The sequence below is a fragment of the Macrobrachium rosenbergii genome, chromosome 52 (assembly GCF_040412425.1).
Source record: "Macrobrachium rosenbergii isolate ZJJX-2024 chromosome 52, ASM4041242v1, whole genome shotgun sequence".
In the NCBI taxonomy this organism is placed as follows: Eukaryota; Metazoa; Arthropoda; class Malacostraca; order Decapoda; family Palaemonidae; genus Macrobrachium; species Macrobrachium rosenbergii.
In genome coordinates this window covers 10135715-10160220 of record NC_089792.1, presented here as the reverse complement: position 1 = coordinate 10160220, position 24506 = coordinate 10135715, and the positions used below count along the sequence as shown (strand labels likewise).

The following is a 24506-nucleotide window of genomic DNA, read 5'->3' as shown; positions in this document are numbered from 1 at the left end:
CAAGTTCTTTTCGTTGATTGAATATCGAAATATGACAACTGATAAAGCTTTGCTATCTTTCTCCTCTCAATTGTACATTGAAATATTCAACCACGTAAAATGATAGTTCTCAAGATTTTTTTCAAGTTCTATTTAGTTAGATTTTGACCATAAGCGAACTTTATTGGCTGAAAATACATTTCACGTCATGGCTTGTTCTTGAGTGCATATATATATATATATATATATATATATATATATATATATATATATATATATATATATATATAATTTAAACTAAGGAAGAAACTCACCCACATATTACATGACGCAACTCTACTGCTGTCGTCTGTTAAAACTATTACAGAATATTCCATAAGAAAAACACACTCCAAGCATTAAATACATTTTCTGTAAAACTAAAACATAATAGACTAAAAATCTTTCATTTTCAAACCCTCATCGGCATTTCCTGTGAGGACAAAGAAAACGAAGACAACGCATCCTCTCAGCCTTTTCCAAAAAGCACAAAATCTGCAAGCCAGTGACCATCCTTTTAAGCGTGAGAAAATGTGACTCACTCTTCAAGGGTAAGCGGACCAAAGACACTCTCTCTCTCTCTCTCTCTCTCTCTCTCTCTCTCTCTCTCTCTCTCTCTCTCTCTCTTCGTGTCCCTGAAAAAAATCAAGCAAGGAAAATTATACTTTGTTCCTTTTCCCGCGTGCAATACCGTTCTCACAGGCCTCCCGTTTTCTACGATAATGGCATAATGAGACAGCGTAACCCCGTAACACCCAGACCTACATGTTACTCATTTTCTCGGTCACCGGTTAAAAGCTGGTTACGCTAAAACGCGTAACATGGTAACAGATGTCCCCCAACCTCACTAATCACTGGGTGGTCCTGTAACTCTAGTATTTGGGCAGGGTGAAGCTCGCTATGCGCACGCGTCAATGAGAAGTTTGAAGTAATCAATTCTATGATATTTTGCTGATGACTGATTAGTTATATAGAATTGGGACCCGATAGAATTTTGCTTAAATTGTTTTTAATTGTTGTTTCCTTTTTCAAACTCCAAATATAAACAGTTCAATAGATAGATAAACGAGCAATTAAGGCCTTGTATAAAACTTCTGTACTAGACATCTATAGACTAAGTATACATTATAAATGAGATATCTTTATAGGCTAAAAACTTATTTTACATACATAGCGGAATAAACTCTTAAGTATAAGGATACTGACTGACTGATTGACCTTTGTATGTATGTATGTATGTATTTTTGTTCTTATGTACATTGAAGCTAAAGAAAACGAAGAAAGAATTAATTGCTACATTATAGATTCTAGATGGCTGACACAACGAGTATGAATTATGTATCAATGAACCTTCAACAGAAGCAAATAATAAGCCATGGCATGTACAATAAAATCCAACTCTCGCGTTTGTTTTGGTAAAAAAATTGTACCTGAGAGAACACTCCCTATAGCGACCTCACTGTTAGCATTAAATGAAGAAGCTCTCTCTCTCTCTCTCTCTCTCTTTCTCTCTCTCTCTCTCTCTCACACACACACACACACACACACACACGAGAGAGAGAGAGAGAGAGAGAGAGAGAACTAACCCTCAAAAGAAACACATCATGCCCTATGACATGTAAAATAACCCAACTCTCGCGTTTGTGTTGGTAAAAAAAAATGTACCTAAAAGAACGCTCCCAACGTAAGATCCTCAGCTACAGAGGCCTCACAGTTAGCATTACCTGAAGAAGCTCTCACGCACACACACTCGAGAGAGTCCCGTCTGCGGTAACTAGTTTATTACAGAGTCGACGTTATTTACATACCTCCCAACAAAATATTCCCACTCATTACCGAGATCAACTTCATTGCATAATGTCCTCCCACAGATGGTTCGTCTGCCCCGAAGCCAAAAGAACGATGGGTGTCTTCCTTTGGATAAAACTGTTTTTGTTGTTGGTGGAGACCATGGCGGTTGTCGTTGCCGATCATTGTATCCGAATAATTTGATTAGTGTTATTGGGATTGTTAACGTTTATTTATTTGAGAATAGAGGGAAATTGTTGCTTTGAATTGTAGAATTTTTTGAAATTTTTTGTTTCTTTTGTGAAAATTCTTGTACATTTCCTTACCAGAAATGCACATGCAATTGTTTGGATAAACACCTGTTAGTGAACGAGAACATAATCACCTATGTAACATTCAAGATACAGAAAAAAACATTAAAAATAAAGTAGACAAAATAAAAAAAAGGGAAAAATAACCAAATTGAAAAAGGTTTAGAGCAACTGGCAGGTTAAAAAGAAACGGTGTAGTAAGAGCAATTAAGGTCAAACAAAGAAACACGCGGAGGACAAAAGGAATGCGAAGCAAAGGAGTCAGAAGACAGAAGAGGAAATGGCGGGCAGGTAAGCGGTCACACCTGTATAAGCCCTTCCAGAGTAAATCTTCTACAGTAGGTCACTCGGCTCCTGAATGTGGGAATGGCCTCCGGGTGGTACGGGAAAGCATACGAAGGGCCTGGAAGGGGAGACAGGAAGTCTGTGATGGTAGAGAGAAGAAGAAGAAGAAGAAGAAGAAGAAGAAGAAGAAGAAGAAGAAGAAGAAGAAGAAGGACAGACTAAAAATAATGGGAGACGGAAAATGCAAAAAGAGATAGGTTTAAATTGATCGTGAAAATCTGCTGAGAGAGAGAGAGAGAGAGAGAGAGAGAGAGAGAGAGAGAGAGAGAGAGAGAGAGAGAGAGGAAAAGTGAATTTATTTGTTAAGAACATTAAAATTTGGCCATAAAAAGGTGGAAAATAAAAATTCAATAGAAGTGGAGGATAGAAGATGGAAATACGTCAAGTTTTCTCAGAAAAAAAAAAGAAAATAAAACTCGATTTGAAAGTAAAACAGCCGTATTTATGTTTTGTATACATGCTGCAAATACAGACACAACATGTGAATATGAGAGAGAGAGAGAGAGAGAGAGAGAGAGAGAGAGAGAGAGAGAGGAGAGAGAGAGAGAGAGAGAGAGAAAGAAAGGTCTTTGACCTACGTAACATGACCTGTCATGACTTTATTTCATGGTGGCTTGCAAATAACCGCAAGGCCTTCACACATCTTCACACTTTTTCTATCCCGATTTCATTCAATTTTACTTATTTTTCTTAAGCTTACGGAAAAAGAGCAACGAATTTGCATCACACTTTTTGAAGACTGAGTTTGTGAAAAGTGTTAGAACAGAACTTTAATTCAAGAAATGCAATCTTTTCCATTTTATTTTGCCTGAAAGCAAGGTTCAATCACGTGCGTTTTCACTCTGTAATAACGACATGTTATTTTTATCTGTGACCAGGTTGAATGAACTAGCCTATCAATCAACAGCCTTTTGCAGAATACTGTGCAAGTAAATTTTGTCAATTTAGCTTTATTTTGGAAACGTCATTGTTGTCCCTCTTTATATAATCAGTTATTAATAAGATGGCATAGTGAAAGGAAAGACGAGATTAGAAAATTTGAAAGAGGAGGATAGGAAGCAAAAGAATAAAGGATGATAAAAGAAATCTAAAGGAGTCCAAAGGAAAAACCACAGATAAAACTTCTCTCTCTCTCTCTCTCTCTCTCTCTCTTACATACTCAATGGAAAAAGAAACATCGCATTGATGGTGAAGTTACGACTTTCGCACAATAAAAAATAATTAATTATAAAACCAAATCCACATTAAAAGCACATAATGCTTAGATCTATAAGCAGTGATAAGTATATAAGAATGACGGAGAGAGAGAGAGAGAGAGAGAGAGAGAGAGAGAGAGAGAGAGAGAGAGAGAGAGAGAGAGCTAGTAGTTACGAGTATGGTAGAGAAAGGCAGTGTTATTATTATTATTATTATTATTATTATTATTATTATTATTATTATACTTGAAATCAGCGAAAACATTCTTACTGCATAAGCCTCAGTCTCATATTTAAGAGTAAAATAAACAGAAAAAAAAGACTAATAATGTTTTCTTTGAAAATGTAAAGTCACGAAATTCTGATGTTTACTGAGAGCAAAAATAAAAGTAATAATTATCAAAAAAGAATAATACAACTCGACTCACATATAGTTGGCAGAGCGTAAAATATTTGGTCATACAAGATAATAACGACCAGCAATAAAAAGAAATTTCTTTTAATAAAAGAACTGGGAGGGAAAATGACCGAATAATGATCACAAATTCAAGAATATAGCCGAGACAAAATCAATTCCGGAAACATGAAGAAAAAGAAGAAGAAGAGAAGAAGAAGAAGAAGAAGAAGAAGAAGAAGAAGAAGAAAAGAAGAAGAAAGAGAGAGAGAGTACTGACCGTCGGAAAATTCAAGTTCCAGTAATCGCTAAAGTTCAAGTTCATGATCAAGGTGGTAAGTCCAGTCAGTACCCAAGACCCGTTTTCTATGATGTACTTGAATGTGAGACTTTCAACTGTCTATTAGTTGAGGATGCAACTTCTTTCAAGATTGATTGATTGATTTACGGTTACTAAAACTGGCGTCAAGACAGAAAAAGAAATGACCAATAGAAGGGAAAAGGAAGGGAGAATAGCTGAACGTGAAAAGAGAGAGAGAGAGAGAGAGAGAGAGAGAGAATAACTGAATTTATGGCTACTAAAACTGGCGTCACAGTAGAAAAAAATGACCAATAGAAGAGGAAGCGATAATAGCTGAGAGTGAGAGAGAGAGAGAGAGAGAGAGAGAGAGAGAGAGAATTTATGTTTACCAAAACTGGCGTCACAACAGAAAAAGGAATTACCAATAGAAGGGAAAAGGAACTGATAATAGCTGAACGTGAAGAGAGAGAAGAGAGAGAGAGAGAGAGAGAGAGAGAGAGAGTGATGTTGCATGAATACGAAACAAAATGTCGGAATGAAACATTTAATTAGAGAGAGAGAGAGAGAGAGAGAGAGAGAGAGAGAGAGAGTATAAAAATAACACTTGCATCACAGCAATAACGGGCATTACAGCTAATACCATTATTTAATGAGCTCCAAGGTTTTTTTTTTTTTTTTTTGTCATGGAATTTGCAGTTAATTTCCACTTCTATCTCACTCCTGGCTGTTTCTGTCAACGATGACCTTAACCCTTAAGGTCTCATTTCTAGCAATTACCTAAAGTTTGCCTTGGGTGAAAAGTCTTCTGAACTAAAAAAAAAAAACTAAAAAATAAAAGATTTTGATAGATTATTACGGGACGTAAGCATAGCTTCGATATTATTATTATTATTATTATTATTATTATTATTATTATTATTATTATTATTATTATTCAGAAGAGGAACCCTATTCATATGGAACAAACTCACAGGGGCCACTGACTTGAAATTCAAGCTTCCAAAGAATATGGTGTTCATTGGAAAGAAGTAACAGAAATAATTAGGAATAAAGAAAGAAGAGATCAGTTATTAGAAAAGAAAAATAATTTAACATTTTAATAAAAAATATACAAAAATGTAAGTAAAATACAAGGAGAATGGTTTCAGGGTATAGTAATGCATTGCATCTTCGTCTGAACTTCTGAGATTCCAATGGCACAACATCCTCTGGGAGAATCTTCCACAGTCCAAAATTATGCGCATCAATTATCGCGAGGGTTCTTGGTCCTTCTGAATAACTGTTTTCAGGACAAAGAACCTCTGTGGTTCTAGGACAATGCTCCAGAAAACCCAACCAAGAAAGTAACGCTGTCACACCTGTGACAGGTGAGATTATAGATGAATACGTTACTGTGAGTCTTGGTCGCAGAGGAATCTGTCCTAATGGAGAGGCGAAATACAGGCGAGAATTGTTTGAAATGAAAGGCTGTATTGAACCCTGTTACCTATGGCTTACTTTTGGCTTTCCTACACATGGATTGACAGGCAAGGAAAAGGTGAACGTTGCAGAATAATAATTATGGGATATGCGAGAAAATGGTGTCACCTCAATATGACTGGTAAATAAATGTCAGTGAGTGAATGGATAATAACTTACCTAAAAGCTAATGTCGGTTTGAACGTCAGGTGGAGATTAGGACTGAATCAGAGATACCATTTTTGTTTTTTTTTTACCATGGCCGGGTCTCAAAGTCACTGACATATACAGTTATGTTATATATATCATATATATATATATATATATATATATATATATATATATATATATATATATATATATATATTTATATATTATAAATATATATAAATATAATATATATATGTATATATATACATATATATTATTATATTCCCTTTTCTGCATTATTTCTTAAGCTTTTGTTATCTGGTTTAAATTCCATTACTATCATTCAATCTTTACTCTACCTAGTAATTTTATCTGGCTTTCTTTGCGTATTTAACAACCTCTTTGTCCTTTCCTTTGCTTCATTTTATCTTTACTTGTATCTTTAATGTATTAATTGACAGTAGATATGATAGACAGTCTGTTAAATTTCTTTCGTCTCGAATTTCAGCCAAATACAAACAAGAACAGGTTGAATGGAGACCACGAGAATAAATTCGTAAAGGAACAAAATATTTCTAAAATTAAAATTCAGAACTTTCTTCGAAAAGTGCAAAAGAACGAACTCTTGACATTGCATGCAACTTCACCTCGCCGGGCTAATCAACGCAACGAGACGAACGTCAATCATATTCAATTAACATTTGACGCTGCTCTTAATTTGTCAAATTTTAAACGGATGCCCGAACCACAGACCCAGGGCGACCTTTGACCCCGGCCTGAAGGGTTTTAAGGTTACCAGCTCAGTCAATTGTGACCTGATTTATGGCCCAACGTGAGAGCGTACAATGGAACACTGTGGATCGATCCAGCTTTGGAGTTCAGGGGCTTTAACGCCACGGGTAGGATATTGCGTGACAGTTATTGAAGCTGTGACACCAACGTGGCCTAAGAAGAAGACTAAGCCTAAGCACGAACTTCGTAACCAGTGCGTTATAAGAAGAAGGTATTAGAGCAGTGGTTCTTAACCTGGGGTTCGTCAGCAATTTCCAGGGGTTGGAAGCCCTAGGAAAAAGTTAAAAATTCTTTAATTATGTTCATCATTTCTCGCAACAAGAGTGAGGAACTAATATTCAAAAGTTTATGAAAAAATGCAAAAGTATCGCCTTATAACGTTAATTTCTTATAGCCTACTAGTCTATTTAGACTCGTCGGGCTTAAGAATAAAAACACCCCCTTCTCTTTCTCTTTATTTTTCATTCTCCTTTAATTCTGGGAGGGAATTTTACTCATAGACGCAAGGGGGGTGTGGAGGGAAGGGCCAACTCTCAGAGGGGGCGTGGTAATTAAAAGGTTAAGAACCACTGTATTAGAAGGATTATCTAAGCACTTGGACAGGTTGATTAGGTTCTGTATTACAATTTCTCTTACGCAAATCAAAACAAATGCTTTCAAAATATCGAAATGGTTCGGTAAACTTATAATTGGTGTTGAATCTGGGGTGAATTACGTAAAAATACACGTTTTGGCTGGAAAGATTATAAGAACGTTGGCATTTTATGTTATATGCCAGTTTCAGTGACTTTGACATACCTTTGTAACTTTTGTGGGCACTTGTCAGAAATGATTTTACCGAATAAGAGCAAAAGAAAAAGGATAATTTGATGTCAATTTTTCCTGTAGGCACAGTTCTTCACAAAGTTCAGGATATAAATAATGATAACTGAAGGCATTTCACATGAAAATGCAATGGATTCATCTATCAAGTTGCCATTTCCATATGGTTAAGTGGCTGAAAAGAATAACAGTAAAAAAAAAACAATATGTAGAATTTCAAGAAAGATAATCCATAAACACATGAGAACTGGTTTTTAAACCAAGACATGAAATATATATAATAAAATTTATGAAAAGAAAGTTAAAAAAAAAAAATCATTGTTTTCATGATAGCTTTAGATGTTGGCTGTGTATGCATAAGCACCGTTGTTCTGTTATTGTTTCGAAATAGTAAAAAAAAAAAAAAAAAACAAAGAATTAAACACCGCAATAATCATCCTACTCTATATTTATATCTAGGATGATAAGAAGATGGGCAATCAAATTGACGTATTCTCATCCTAGATCACCTCAGAATCAATCCTAGAAGAGTCGTTGGTTAAAAAAAAGAAAAAAAAAACTTTACTCTCTCAAGTATCCACCACGGTTGTGATGAATCACAGATCTCAGTGTTGTTATGAATACCCTTGCATGTCACCTTAACAACCTGGCTTATCTACAACACCTGTCTTCTTGAGATTCCGCGAGATTTATTGTTATTGGAATACTCCGTTCCTCTTCTCTGTGAGTGTCTCTCTTCGGGATCTGAATTATCAGAAAGAGAGAAAGAGTGAGAGAGAGAATCGTCTCTCTTCGGGATCTGAATTATCAGAAAGAGAGAAAGAGAGAGAGAGACAATCGTCTTTCTTCGGGATCTGAATTATCAGAAAGAGAGAAAGAGAGAGAGAGAGAGAGAATCGTCTTTCTTCGGGATCTGAATTATCAGAGAGAGAGAAAGAGAGAGAGAGTGTCTTTCTTTGGGATCTGAATTATCAGAAAGAGAGAGAGAGAGAGAGAGAATCATCTTTCTTCGGGATCTGAATTATCAGCGAGAGAGAGAGAGAGAGAGAGAGAGAGAGAGAGAGAGAGAGAGAGAGAGAGAGAGAGAATTGTCTTTCTTTGGGATCTGAATTACTAAGAGAGAGAGGAGAATTGTCTTTCTTTATCATTGAGAGAGAGAGAGAGAGAGAGAGAGAGAGAGAGAGAGAGAACTAAGACACAGTATCTTAGAATCTCTTTAGCCTGTACCTACGACAGTAGAATATAATTGCTAACCCAAACTTGACAGCTACCGTGATACGGGGTGGAGGGGTGTGTGTGATGGTATATTGGGGTGGTGGGCGGGCTGTTTGGACTCTGCCCTTTGTATAGGTAAAGGAAACAGGGAAGAAGAGAGGAAACATAAAACCCCAGAGGAAGTGGAACCCAAAACCTTCCGTGCAGTTGATGATTCAATTTCCAAAATACTTCCCGGAATACGCGGGGATGATGAAGGTGAAACGAAGATCTACGGAAACATTTTACGCAGCAGTTAATGTCCGTTGCACGCGAGCTTCTTCTTCTTCCCTTCGTGGTGTAGTTGTCCTAAACGACGTTCTCTAATAATCCTTCAAGGCCCTCGTAATCCCTTCCTGTCGTGGTGTAAACAAAGGGTTTGAACGAGGCTTCGGGGTGACAGGTAGGCGCGAATGGCGGCGCGTGGAAGCCATTGACTTCTGGATTGCCATCTATCTTTCTTCGCGAGTCAAAGGTGAGAGGACGATGGACAAAGTCGTTTGATGGACATGATGGACGAACCTACTTGGAGGAAGGAAGGTGACTGGACGACACTTGATAGCGTCATTATGCTGGACGAAAGAAGAAGAATATTTTATCATGATGTAGGAGAAAATGACTACAGAGAGAGAGAGAGAGAGAGAGAGAGAGAGAGAGAGAGACAGAGACAGAGACAGAGAGACAGAGAGAATGGATGAGAGACAGTCAGACAGACAAAGAGAGAGAGAGAGAGAGAGAGAGAGAGAGAGAGAGAGTAACTGACGAATGTTTTCACCTTTGTTCAATGAGGATTACCTCGTCGAGGTCCTACTTTTAATCATAAATTGATTACTCACTCTGTTATGTCTTTACATATCCTATTTCTTTCGCCTCATTTCCAGCAGTGACCCGCAACAGTCTACTCGCAACCAGGTACATTACTCACTGCTTGCTCCAAAGAGAACAATGCATTCAAGAGAAAGATAATAATAGGCAGAAAGAGAAACAATACCAAAAGCGAAAGGAAATCATTAAAGAACAGAAAATGGAATAGAATCTAATTGAAGGACACCATTGAAAAGGAAAAATGGAACACATTATGCAAGAAAGGTAAAAGGAGATAAATGAAGGTAATTTGAGGAACTGACAAATACTTGATAATTAATGGAGTTTAGCAGTAAACTGTAGAGAGAGAATTGTCTTGGAAATTAATTACATGGAAAGAATAATGAACATTAACGAGGGGTAACAGATCAGATCGAAAGATAAGTGAAAGTGAAATTATTCGATTTTGTCAAGTATACAATAATGAGGAAGAGGCACACTCCAAAGAATAATGAGAATAAACAAAAGAAAAACATGAAAAAATAAAGCTAATCAAAAAGGAATGGATTATTGCTAATGTGAGAAAGAAAAGAGAAACTTTTGGAAATGGAGAAAGAATTACAATGGAATATGATAAAAATCAAAATGGAAGTAAAATGTGGCCAGATAGAATGAAAAATAATTGACTAAAAAAACGCTGCCGTTGTTCAAGCAGAAAAGTTAAACAGTGTTGTGTATGGTCATCATGTGGATGGGTAACCATCAAGCAAAGCCATAGGCATCTTTTAACATCAGTGTGGTAAGTCATGGGAGGGTTACAGAAGACGCTGTTTTATATATGTGTGTGTGTATATGCGCGCGCATGTGTGATATATAATGAAATATATAAAGCAATGATTCAAGAAAACATATGGAATAACCGGATATACATATCTCTTATACACAGTATTAATATATGTGTATATATATATATATATATATATATATATATATATATATATATATATATATATATGTGTGTGTGTGTGTGTGTGTGTGTGTGTGTGTGTGTGTGTGTGTCTGTATGTGTATATATAGCAATGATTCAGAAAACATTTGGAGAACAACGGGATAAATTTCTCTTTCATATTAAACAGTATATATATGTTACAGTCATCACTATAAAACCCTCGAGTAGTTAAATACAGCGTGTTGAAATATATCGTTGAAATGAAGTGCAAATTTTTTCCCAATAACTTACTAAAAAGTTTTCGTATGTTTACAAAATAACAAAAGATGACATTCTTCTCTCTCTCTCTCTCTCTCTCTCTCTCTCTCTCTCTCTCTCTCTCTCTCTCTCTCTCTCTCGACCAATTCATCGTTGAGTCTCCAGGCACCAAACAAAACAGCAAGAGTCTTGTTTGTGTGACAGACACACAAACAAACGCATCTAACTTAAAATGAATCGGATACCAAATAAAATCAAGAAATAATAAAAAAGTTAATACAACACGAGATCGTTGTAAATCCCTATGTAAAATTTGGCAGAAAAATTCGAAATGACTTCTTTGATGAGAACCCATGGAATAGCTGGGTCACTAAAAACCGCTACCTATTAATGCGGAGGCATTCGGAGCATTTTCACCTTAAAACCTGTTCTCGCGCGTCTCGACTCTGCAGTGTGGCAGCGACTTCAGCTTCGTGTTTGCCTGTGAAAGAGACTGAGGAATGATGTATTTTGATGTGAAAGACCTGTTTAGGTTTTCAGTAAATCAGGTGTTATGGAAAATATCATTCTGAGTTAATTTTCTGGAAGGAAAATTAAACAGGCGAGGCTGAGACAGAAAAGATAGATCGAGAGAGAGAGAGAGAGAGAGAGAGAGAGAGAGAGAGAGAGAGAGATGAAACGCCATGAAATCACATCTCATGAGGATTCAAAGGACCATCTTCACATTCCTCAGCAGGAACGTGCGTCGACTGCAAATCATTTTACCACTCCTTATCAATGCACAAATCAGCAATATTGCAATCCCACCTAGCTGTAAACGACGAGGAACCCTCGGCAACCAATTCACCCCTCGTTGAAGACAATGTTTTTTTTCATCATTCATCAGCAAACATAATGAAAATGGATGAGTAAGGGAAATTTCCCAACTGGCAAAGTTGGACGGATATCGAAGCAGGTAGATGGCGCCACCTCGGCAACAGCTGAACTGTGATCCCGATAACCAAAAGAAGAAGAAGAAGAAGAAGAAGAAGAAGAAGAAGAAGAGAAGAGGTGGAGGAGGAGGAAGAGGCAAAACCACGCAGGAATCGAGGGTCAATGGAACAAGATGCCCTTTTTACTGGAGTCGGCAAAAAAAAAAAAAAAAAAAAAAAGTCGTGCAAGTGGAAATTGTCTCCGGTGCAGAAACTGCAGTTTCTCCTTGTTTAGCCGTTAATTGTTGCCTGCATCTTTGTTGCTTCGGCTCTGTAAACAACAACAGCAATAGAGAGTCGCTGCTCGCATCTGCTTTCAAGTGGCTGGTTTCTACATTACCCAGAGGTTTCATTATTTCCTCATAATAATAATAATAATAATAATAATAATAATAATAATAATAATAATAATAATAATAATAATAATAATAATAATAATCATAATATTTTTTATGTTGAACTCGTATATAGACACAAAATAAGAAATAATTATTTCCTCATAATAATTATAATAATAATAATAATAATAATAATAATAATAATAATAATAATAATAATAATAATAATAATAATAATAATAAAATAATATTTTTATGTGGAACTCGTATATAGACACAAAATAAGAAAAAGAAACGTCATATGAAGCTGAACGAAAGAAATATCGAGACTTTTTAACAGCGAATCAGACTAACAATCTACAACCAAAGAAAGGCAGGCTAAGATAAGAATCCCCCGGTCCTACTTGAGTTTCAAGATGTCTTGACTATCAGTTTCACAAAATTAACCTGACTGGTAGGAGAAAAAAAATACTTTAGCTGAATTTTTTTTTATATTAATATTCAGACTGGAAAGACGATCATAAGTTATGTTGTGTTTTGTATGGATATATATATATATATATATAATAATATTATATATATATATATGTATATATATATATATATATATGTGTGTGTGTGCATACATTCATATTATATATATATGTGTGTATGTGTATGTGTGTGTGTGTGTGTGTGATAAAAAAGGAAGGACAGGGAAATCAAGAGAAATCGAGAGTGGAAAGTTGAAAGTTGAATACTTTAGTCAAGAGAAACTGAGAGGGGGTGAAAAATGTCGGAGCTGATAAAATGCTTCGTGGTGAATGTGATCAAGACTTATAGGAAAGAAGAAAAAAAAGTGGTTCCAGTGAGAAGTAAATGCACAGAGAAAGGTGGATAATGAGAAAGTGCTTTTTTGCATTAGAAATGCTGATGGAGAGGTGTTTGAAGGAAAATTCATCTAGAACAGTGGTTCTTAACCTGGGAGGCGTGTCAGCAATTTCCAGGGAAGGCACGAGCCCTAAGGAAAAATAAAAAAATCTCTAATTATATCCGTTATTCTCTTAACAAGAGTGAGGGACTAATATGCAGAAGTTTATAAAAAATGCAAACGTAACGCTTTATAACGCTAGTTTCCTATAGTCTACTACCCTGGTTAGAATCTTTGGGCTTACCATGTTTCGTAATTATTTACCTCCCTCCCTATCCCTCAAACCCTTCTCTTTCTCTTTTTTTTATTTTCCTTTAAATTTGGAAAGGAATTTTACTCATAGATGCAAAGGGCGCGTGCCGGGAAGGACCAATTCTTAGAGGGGGCGTGGCAATAAAAAGGTTAAAAACCATTAGTCTAGAAGTATAGACTCAAGATTAATTTTTTTAACAGCACTTCTCCATTGTTGAATGCAAAAGAAATTAATACATACATACATGCATACATACATACATACATACATACATACATACATACATACAGGCATGAAGATGGTATTTTCTTTATAAATTAAGGAGTGCAAAAACACCAGAGGCTGATGGGACCACATACATACATACATACATACATACATACATACATACATACATACATACATACATACATACATACATACATATGTGCATATAAACAAACATGTGTATGCTAGATAAGAAATCTACATTAAAACAAATTCTGTGTATATTTATGATCTTGAATTTACTGCGTCAGAGTCTTCAGATATAAAAAGAAAAAGTTTAAAATAAACGAGACAAATAAATGAAATTAAGGAAATTGTGCCAATCATTGTATATAGATTACTTTATTTGGATGAGGTTATTATTGAAAAAACAAATAAACAAGAAGCAACAACAATGAGAGATGCCGAAACTAGATACAAAATAAGTCTTGTAAGGACCATCTGCTTATCTTTAAGCCATGCTGGCGTTGCAGAATCAAAAGTCAACGACACCATTTCACCAGCTAGAGACAGGGGTACGAGAGAGAGAGAGAAGAGAGAGAGAGAGAGAGTCTCCTCGTTTTCACCCAGATACAAGAACCAGCCTCTGACCACTTCTTCAATCTCCTGAGGTGGGTCCATAGACCCTTATAGGTTCCTCGGGGTTCTGTACCTCCAGAGGTCTAATCACATACCTGAATCTCGGGTGAGGAGAAGGACTATTTCGGATATCTCTACTCGCCGTCGGAGAAGTTAATCCTTTGAGAGAACCTTTGTAAGTGTTGAAAAATGTCTTCACGGTCCAAAGCATGCAATTTTTTTTTTTTTTTTTTTTTACAAAATCACATATTGCCGGAGAGAGAGAGAGAGAGAGAGAGAGAGAGAGAGAGAGAGACGTACACACATATATCAAATAAAATCCAGGATGTTTATAAACAGGGCAACAGGTGACCAAGAAATGCACTGATATTGTAAACAAAACAGCAGAATAACAACAAAGTGTGTAAAAGACGTTATATCTATAACTTTTCTCAGCCCAGTCTTGAGCCCCTCACCAGATTTTGCACCTCGCTCGGTGAGGAAGCATCAACAAAAGCATCTTTCATTTCTTAATCATCTTATAAGCAAAACGTTGTGTGGACAGCTTCGGCGCCTACGTGGACTGGAACGCATAACTTCCAGGTTTCCAGATTCAATTTGACCTTGATACTTGAGTCTGGAAGCACAGAGCGGTGATGCGGTTCAGAATGCTGTTGGCGAGGAGGTAAATTTATTATTTTGTTATTATTTCATACCAAATCGGCTTCAAACAGCAACGAGCATCTGTCATGAAAACTGAAAATAATAAAATGATAATATATTCGTATCATCACCTTGCTCTGGAAGCGAAAGAGCGATGAGAATAAACATTAGACAGATGGAATATGCAATAAGCAAAGAAATGTGTCGAAAGATAAAACAAATGGTAATATATTCGTATCCATTCCTTGCTCTGGAAGCAAAAGAGTGATGAGGACGAACGTTATAAGGAAGGAGGGGAACAAAGATATTACACTGGAAGAAAAACAGATAGACAGATGGAATATGTAATAACCAAAGAAACTTATCGAGAAGTAAAACAACTGACGTCAAGAAAAAAAAATGAAATATGATAAAATAGTAATAAATTTGTGTCATCACCTTGCTCTCGAAGTAAAAGAGTGATAGTCCGCTGGTATAGTGGTTAGTGTCGTGGGATGTCACTCAGATGTCGTGGATTCGCGTCTCGCCCAGGGCAATGAAAAACCACTGGCTCTGTATCATGATCAGTTACTGCTGCAGTGTGGGGTCTGCGGTGGGAGGTTGAAACCAACATTCTTTGAAAGCTTGAAATTCAAGTCAGTGGCCCTTGTGTGATTGTTCCATGTGAATAGGTTTCATCTACTGAAATAATAATAATAATGAGAACGAACGTTATAAGGAAGCAAAGGAACAACGCTAGCATGCAGAGAGGAGAACAAATGAGCTCTATAGACAGGTAAATTGACAGATAGACAGAGGGGAAATTTATTGAAAGGAGAACCTAAAGAAGAAGCAAGAATAGAATGGAATATAGAATTTAGGCCAAGGCCAAGCGCTGGGAACTATGAAGCCATTCAGCGCTGAAAGGGAAACTGACAGCAAGAAGGTCTGAGAGGTGTAACAGGAGGAAAACCTCGCAGTTACACTATGAAAGAATTGTTAGAGAGGGTGGAAAGTCAGATGGAAGAAAGAGAATATGGACGGAGGGACGGTAACAGGAAAGAAAGAGAAAAGACCCTTAAGTAATGCCTACAGTGCACCAAGGCCAAGAGAGACAAGGTCTACCCAATTGGGTGGAGTCGCCTCCCACCTGGGGCAACTGCGTAGGCGATGACGTATCTTAGAGGTACCTGCTTGTTACGGCAATTCACCTGCTAACGCAATAAGGAGGTAGACAAAGCTCCGCCTGCATGGGGGATTTTGGGGGGGAAGTGAGCAGACCTTCTCTTTCTCTTGGCCTTGCAGTGCACCACGTGAAGTGCGCTGACGGCTCTAACCCTCCTACGGGGAAAAAAGAAGAAGCAAGGGACTGAACGACTCGGAGGAAAGACGAAACCCCCTCCGGCAGGAAGGTCCTAGAAACCTCGACGAGTAATTCACGGTTTCGTGAGCACGAATGAGTCAGCTGTTTTCCCGGAAGCCTTCTCCCATTTTGTGCTTTTTCCTCTTATCCTCTTTCGAAGGAATTTCTTCTCTTCTTCTGCAGTCACGATGACCACCCTAGTTTATCCAGTGTTTCTTTTTAATGGCGGTGGTCGGAAGACAATTTTGTCTTCCAATATTGTCTTTCTCGAATTGTGAGAGAGTTTTTCGTGGCTTTTACTTCACTAGAGATTTTGATAAATCTATTGATGAGTAATTTTGCAATTACAGAAGATATTTTCATGTATTTTTAATATTCCTTAAAACGTTATAGCTGGACTACAAAAACATTCATTTGACCAACGAAATTACATAAATAGATAAATAATGAGATAAATAAGTAAATATATAATTAATTAATAGGCAGATAAAAACCAATAATTAAATAAATATATAAATAAGTAAATAAACAAATAAATAAGTAAATACTTAAATAAATAAATATATAAATAAGTATATGAATAAAAAAAATGAATAAACAGACAAATAAATAAATGAGTAAATTAAGTAAGAAGCATAAATAAAAAAAAATAAATAAATAAATAAATAATAATAAATAAACAGACAAATAAATAAATTAGCAAATTAAGTAAGAAGCATAAAAAATATAAATAAAATATAAATATATAAATAAAAATAATAAATAAACAGACAAATAAATGAACGGGTAAATTAAGCAAGAAGCATAAATAAAAAAAGAAACAAACAAATAAATAAATAAATAGATAATAAATACATAATTAGATAACTGATAAATAAATTTAAAAAATAAACAGCGCAATAAGGGAACTCAGACCGTCCCAAGTCCCATTGCCAAACGGAGGGTGACCAAATCTCTCTGTCCATCTCTCCGTTCAACCGCAAGTTTTCCATTATCCTTCGGAAAGTAGGCATATCCAGTGAGGGATAATACCATAAAATTTGTGGAAAACCACATTATTTTTTTCCTTGCTTTTCCTTTTTTTTTTTTTTTACGGTCGATCGGCATATATCCGCTGTCCTTCGGTAGTGTGGCTTTGGTGATTTCTTAGTTATGTTTCTTAAGTTATGGTGGGTAATAATAATAATGATGATGATGTTATGTAGTGTTTGTTATCACAATAATAATAATAATAATAATAATAATAATAATAATAATAATAATAATAATAATAATAATAATAATATGAAAGCAATAAAACTCTAAAAAGAAACTTTTATTTCTTGCAATCTCAAAGAATAAATCCTGTAAAATTCTAACAACTCTTCTGTGAGACATAAAAAAATTTCATTAAATAAAAAAGGAAAGTATTTAACGCATTATAAACATAAAACCAAACTCCCGGCAATAAGAAAAAATTAAATAAATTTCTAACTCTCTCAAGATCCTTGAATGCAGAACAAGATATCTGTGACTATAACAAGACCTTCTCATTCAGTGCATGACAGTGATTCAGTAATGTATTGCAAGTTTCAATGACGTCATTTAAGCTTGCAATTTTCATATTGGATAAAAGGAAGAATGAATATCCGTTTTCATTCATTCATTTCAATTAATTCGTTTTTACTGTGGATAAATAAACAGCTGTGAAATTACATTTATCAGTTACATTAATTCGTCGTTGAAAAACCGTCTTAAAATTCTCATGTTTAACAAGATTATTATTTTATTAATATTATTACTATTATTATTATTATTATTATTATTATTATTATTATTATTATTATTATTATTATTATTATTATTATTACCAAGTTTTTTAATATCACTGTAGTATAACCAAAGAAATATCGATAGTAGTAAACTATCAAAGTCAGAGATAATATGAAAATGAAATATTATTCTTTGTTCTTACCTAAACTCTCAGATTTTTTCCTTTCTATATTCTTGATTTCCAACAATATTTAGAGCACCGATTAAAATTTCTATTAGGAATATAGCTCTTATAGCGATAAATGAATAAATGCTTAAAATTCTTGGTAAACTGAAGATATACAAAAAATTAAATAAAAAATAAAGAAGTTATACTTGTGATACGTTGATTTAATTTAACTAGAAAGACTCATGTTCCTATAAAAAATATTTGTTATTTTACCCTTATGCCCAATGAATAAATAAACATCAACATGCATGAAAAGAGAGAGAGAGAGAGAGAGAGAGAGAGAGAGAGAGAGAGAGAGAGAGAGAGAGAGAGAGAGAGAGAGAGACTTTTATCAGGTTACCAGTAAAAAGCAAAAGAATACCGTGACGTCACAAAGGAACCCATCTGACACGTTTACCTGAGCTGACACAAAGGTGTCAGATTTCCATTAAGGAAATAAATATTCCCCATGAAAGTAAAAGAGAGGGTCGGGGTATGGGTACTGGTGGGAGTTGGGGTTGGTTGGCGGGGAGACTCAAATGAATAATAGGTTAAACTCTCTTTGGAATAGAGTTTGAAATTATCTAAGAGAATCTGAATGTGATATAAATGAAGTGATCATATAGACGTGACTAGATAAACAAAGAAACAGGGTATTAAAAAAAGGACAATAAAGACAGTTGATCATTTAAATACAAGTCGGCAACTTATTGCATACACATCACAAACAGGTTGAATACAAGTTGACGAGAATCTGAGTATGATATAGATGAAGCGATCACATAGACATAACCAGATGAACATAGAAATAAGGACTAAGATAATAGGAAGACAAAGACAGAAGAAAGTAAATTATAACAGTCGTCTACATTGCAGTAAAACATGTCTTAAACATTTCGGCAACTTATCGCATACGCATCACAAACAGGTTGAATACAAATTGGCGACTTATTGGTAATCCTAACCAGTGCTTCATAAGATTATCCAGCATTGGGCAAAGACTCGTTCCCCACTTACAGTCTGCATTGTTTTCACCTGTTTGTGACATGTATGGGATAAGTTGCTGACGAGTTTATGACAAGTTTTACTGCAATGTAGACGACTTTTATAATTTACTTTCTTCTGTCTTAGTTCTCATATTATTTTACTCATTTCTATGTTCATCTGGTTATGTCTATGCGATCGCTTCATTTATGTCTTACTCAGATTCTTTATTCAACCTGTTTATATGCGATAAGTTGCCGACTTGTATTTAAACCACTTCCCCCTAAGTAGTTGTTCATTATGAAGTAAACAGCCAGACCCCTCCGTTTACAGGAAACTTCTTTGCATGGAATAAGGTTAGCCACTGACAACATCTAGGCAGACAACTGTATGATAATGCAGACAGTTGTATGACTATACAACCACCAAACAGTGATCAGTTTTGGTTTGTTGATATCAGGAAGTAAAAAAATTAAGAGTTTGATGTACAATCCTACAGTATTTTCCATAAGTCTAGTAAATGTGACCAGTGTCACACTTAGAAAATGAGGAAACAAGAATTAATAGAACATATGTAAAGGAGAAGGCTAGAGAAGCTCGCCTGAGCTGCTATGGCCATGTAATAAGAAGAGAGGTGGAACCAATCATGAGAGCCAAGAACATGCCAGTGATGGGGAGGAGGAGGAGTGTGGGGCGTCAGCGGATCAGATGTGGTGAGGAGGGATATGGGTGAGGTGGGGCTGGGGGAGGGAGATGAAAGGAATTGAAATAGATGGAGAAAGTTGACTCGAGCGGGCGACCCTGCTTTACAGTGGGACTAAAAATGTCAAAAGAAGATGTGATTATTGGAACAACTTACTTCAAACTAAGCAATCAGTGTAGCAAAATAAACTCATTTTCAGTTAGAAATAAAAAAAAACAAGCCTCTCATCTTTGCCCTCAGAAGAAATAGGAAACAAGGACAAGAAATGAAACAAATGAATCATCACAGGAACAAAACAACTTCGAATTCTGAATCACTGAAGCGCTCTCGCAACAACGCTCAGGAAACAGAGGCCATAAATAAGTCTTTGGTGAATCACTGAAATTCACTTGACGTATGGTATGAAACATTTCCTCAAGTTGAGGCAGAATGAGTTGGTCACAACTAACGGTAAAATGATCTCGCTGATTGCCAAGGTCATGTTCGCTGAAAAGATTGCAATGATTCGTTCGCGCAACAGTGAAAGGTCCCGAATTTGGATCCCGGGAGGGCCTCAGCGATTTAGACGTTTTCCGGAGCCACCCCCTCTGGGATGTAAATGCACACACACACACACACACACACACACATACACACAAATATATACACATACATATATATATATATATATATATTTATATATATGTACATATATAAATACATATAAAATATATATATATGTATATATATATATATATATATATATATATATATATATATATATATATATATATACATATATATATATATATGTGTATTTATGTGTGTTTGTGTGTCTGTGTGTCTGTGCGTGAGTACGTATGTGACCATGAATTCAGATTATCTCTTCACCATTTGTTATATACTGTGTATGAATACAAATGAAATTATTCCAGATTGAATTAAAAAAACTTCAGCGATTCACGGGGCTAAAAACACTGAGTAACTTTAGAAGAATGAGCTAACTCTAAATCAAGTTGATTTACTTAATGAAAAACTGTCACAATATTGCTGTGACCTAAATAATAATAATCTAATTCTCAAGGAAAAATTGAATATACAAATTACGAAATTTAACCGCCGAGTAAAAGCAATTTAGCCTTTGCGGGCAAAGCGTGCATTCCACATGCATTTCCTGTTAGTGTGCATATGTATACATATGCATTGTATGCATCTGTATACGAGACATGCACAACTACATATGTATATATATATATATATATATATATAATATAATATATGTATATATATATATATATATAATATATATATATATATATATATATATATATATATATATATATATATATATATATATATATATATATATATATATATATATATATATATATATATATATATATATATTTATGTATATGTATACATATATATAATATGCAGTACTGACTGGTAATGCATTAACGGAACATTTTCTTACAGTGTTTTTGTTCTTTTAAACATTCCATGCCATGCTTTTCTCTTCCTTATTTTCATTTTTCCCACGATCCAATTTTTTTGTTACTTTTAACTTTGTTCCCTCGGAAATGTGAATGAGTAAGCATCCATATTTTGTATGATTTGTACTTTCTTCTGGAATCTGACGAATCACTGACAGAATTTTTTTATGGTCAGTAGTATTTGCTGAAGAGTCGGTTCACTTTGGAGCTAAAAATAATCTTCTTATTTTTTCTAGTTTTAATTTATCCGCATAGTTTTCTAGTTTTATGCTATCTTCAGTTTGGCTGGTTCTAATTTATCTGCATAGCTTATGCAGTTCTAATTTATCTGCTTAGTTTGTCGAGTTCTAATTTATCTGCATTGTTTGTTTAATTATAATTTATCCACATAGTTTTTTTTCGGTCAAATTTATCAACACAGTTTTTACTGTTCTAATTTATCTGCTTAGTTTTTCTAGTTCTTGTTTATCTACATGGTTTATCTAGTTCTAATTTATTTCTAGTTTTTCTAGTTCTTGTTTATCTACATGGTTTATCTAGTTTATCTCTTGTTTTTTCTAGTTCTTACTTATCTGTATAGTTTTTCTAGGTCTAATTTATCTGTATAGTTTTCCCAGTTCTAATTTATCTGCATATTTTGCCTATTTCTAATTTGTCTACAAAGCTTTTAAAGTTGTAATTAATCCACAGTTTTTCTAACTAATTTATCTTCATAGTTTTTCTAGTTCTAATTTGTCTGCATAATATTTCCTAGTTCTAATCTATGTGCATAGTTTTTCTGGTTCTAATTTATCTGCATAATTTCTCTAGTTTTTATTTATCTAAACAGTTTTCAAGTTCTAATTTATCCCCATAGTTCTTCAAGTTCTTATTCATCTGCATAGTTTATTCACTCAGCTAGTATAGTCGTATTTCCCATTTGGTTCCTCATGGCATCCATTCCCTACACTCATCTCATTTACCCTCACAATAATGTTGACGTTACTCATCTCTCATGAGAGAGAGGCCGCGGCATCCTCATCATCAGACTTTCCGACGGTCGTTCACACGTGACACATTCTCCTACATTTGTGAAGATGATGTTTTTATTTAGATGTTTACGTTCTTTTGGTACTTTCATGACACAAACACGAAGATATTTTTATTTAGATGTTTACATTCTTTAAACTTTAATGTGATATTTTCACCGTTTCATTACAGTGACTGAGGTGTTATTGGTTACATTATTCATATTCTATTCGATCTATATTCGTGAAGATGATGTTTTTATTTAGATGTTTACATCCACTTGGCGCTTTGATATAATATTTTCACTGTTTCATTACAGTGCCTAAGGTGTTATCGGTTACAGAGTTCACATTCTTTGAACTTTAATTAATATTTTCGTTGTTTTATTACAATGACTGAGGGTTTATTGGTTAAATAATTAACACTGTTTTAACTTTAGATAATATTTTCAGTTTCATTACAGAGCCTGAAGCGTTACTCATTACATAAATAACATTCTTTTGACTTTAAATTACATTTTCAGTTTCATTACAGTGGCTGAGATGTCACTGGCTACATAATTAACATTCTTTTAACTTTAAATATTTTCACGGTTTCGTTACAGTGCCTGAAGCGTTACTAATTACATAATTCACATTCTTTTAACTTTAAATAATATTTTCACTGCTTCATTACAGTGCCTGAGGTGTCACTGGCTACAGAATTCACATTCTTTTAACCTTAAATATAATTCACAGTTTCGTTACAGTGCCTGAGGCGTCACTGGTTACCGAATTCACATTCTATTCGATTTGCATTCCGGAATGAGATACAGATTCGACGATTTGTGGTTTTTGTAATTCTTCACAAAATTATCTCGAGAGTTCATCTTCACTGTATCCGCTCAAGTTTGCGGTGACATTTGCCGTATTGATTGGATTCTGGATTTTTTTTCTGTTTTCTTTTTACTTTAAGTTTATTTTTTTATCTTATTTTTTCAACTACAGTTTTTTTCCATTTAGTTCTCACCAGTTCACAGAGTTTGCTTTCAAGACGTCTGGTCAAGTTTATATATATATATATATATATATATATATATATATATATATATATATATATAGTATATACAGTATATATATATATATATATATATATATATATATATATATATATATATATATATATGTGTGTATTATATATATATACATATATATGTATGTGTGTAAGAGAGAGAGAGAGAGAGAGAGAGAGTAGAGAGAGAGAGAGAGAGAGAAGCTGTAATCCAGTGAATAGCATCATTCATGAAAATTCCCTAAGAATCTTTTCATTCCCTCCGTAAAAAAAAAAAAAAAAAAAAAAACTTCTCGATCACAATGCAATCAGTGTCTACCCCCTCCCCACCACCCCGTTTTCCCCATATCTCCCCCGTTTTTCCCAACCCATTCAATTACGCCTGGTCATCTCCCCCTCTGGCCCACCCCAAAACAATCCCCAACTTCCTCGGCGGAGCCATGAGTAATTCATCCCTTGGAAAGGTGTAGGGTGACGTCACCATTTCGCAGCAGCAGGCCTCGTGACGTCACCACTTGGAGTTAAAATGACAGCACAACTGTTAGCTCGGCAGCCACGTAAGTTGCGGTTCGTTAGTAAGTCAGTAGGCATCGTAGTTGGTGGACGTGTTGGTCTGTGCTCTGCTTTTAGTGCTAACTCGAATTGGCTGTGTTATTACTTCGTGATTATAAATATGATTATAAATGTAATATAATATTATATATATATATATATATATATATATATATATATATATATATATATATATATATATATATATATTTTATAACTTTGTTGAATTACATCGGTGTTTATTCATGAATCTAATTGCAAGAATTTTCGTCTAATTACTAGTGACATCATTGCTAAATAGAAATCTACGTTCGATCATATTTTCTTTATTACCGTTTGCTCCTCGGTGGTATTACTAGGTGGAAATAGCAGGCTATATATAAGCATAAGTAGCCGGCAACAGGTAGCGGAACGCTAGCATGTGACAGACATTCATACACGTGTATATGTAGTATGTATATATATATATACATATATATATATATATATATATATATATGTATATATATATATATATATATATATATATATATATATATATATATATATATATATACATATATATATATTGTGCTTGCGACACATTCTTACGGTATGCGTCATAAAATTGCAAATTCATTACAGTATCGGCA

General features: G+C 34.8%; 1 protein-coding gene across 2 annotated transcripts in view; it reads left to right on the top strand.

Annotated features, from left to right (window-relative positions):
- LOC136833675 (zinc finger C2HC domain-containing protein 1C-like) overlaps window positions 1-24506 on the top strand; it is a 183544-nt gene that overhangs the window by 67309 nt on the left and 91729 nt on the right. The window contains exon 1 of one of the 2 annotated variants that reach the window (XM_067095846.1): window positions 23894-23933. The exons of the other annotated variant lie outside the window; for it this stretch is intronic. The gene's annotated coding sequence lies outside the window, so the exon portion shown is untranslated. Of the gene's footprint in view, window positions 1-23893; window positions 23934-24506 lie in introns of those variants that run through there. 2 annotated transcript variants of the gene reach the window in all.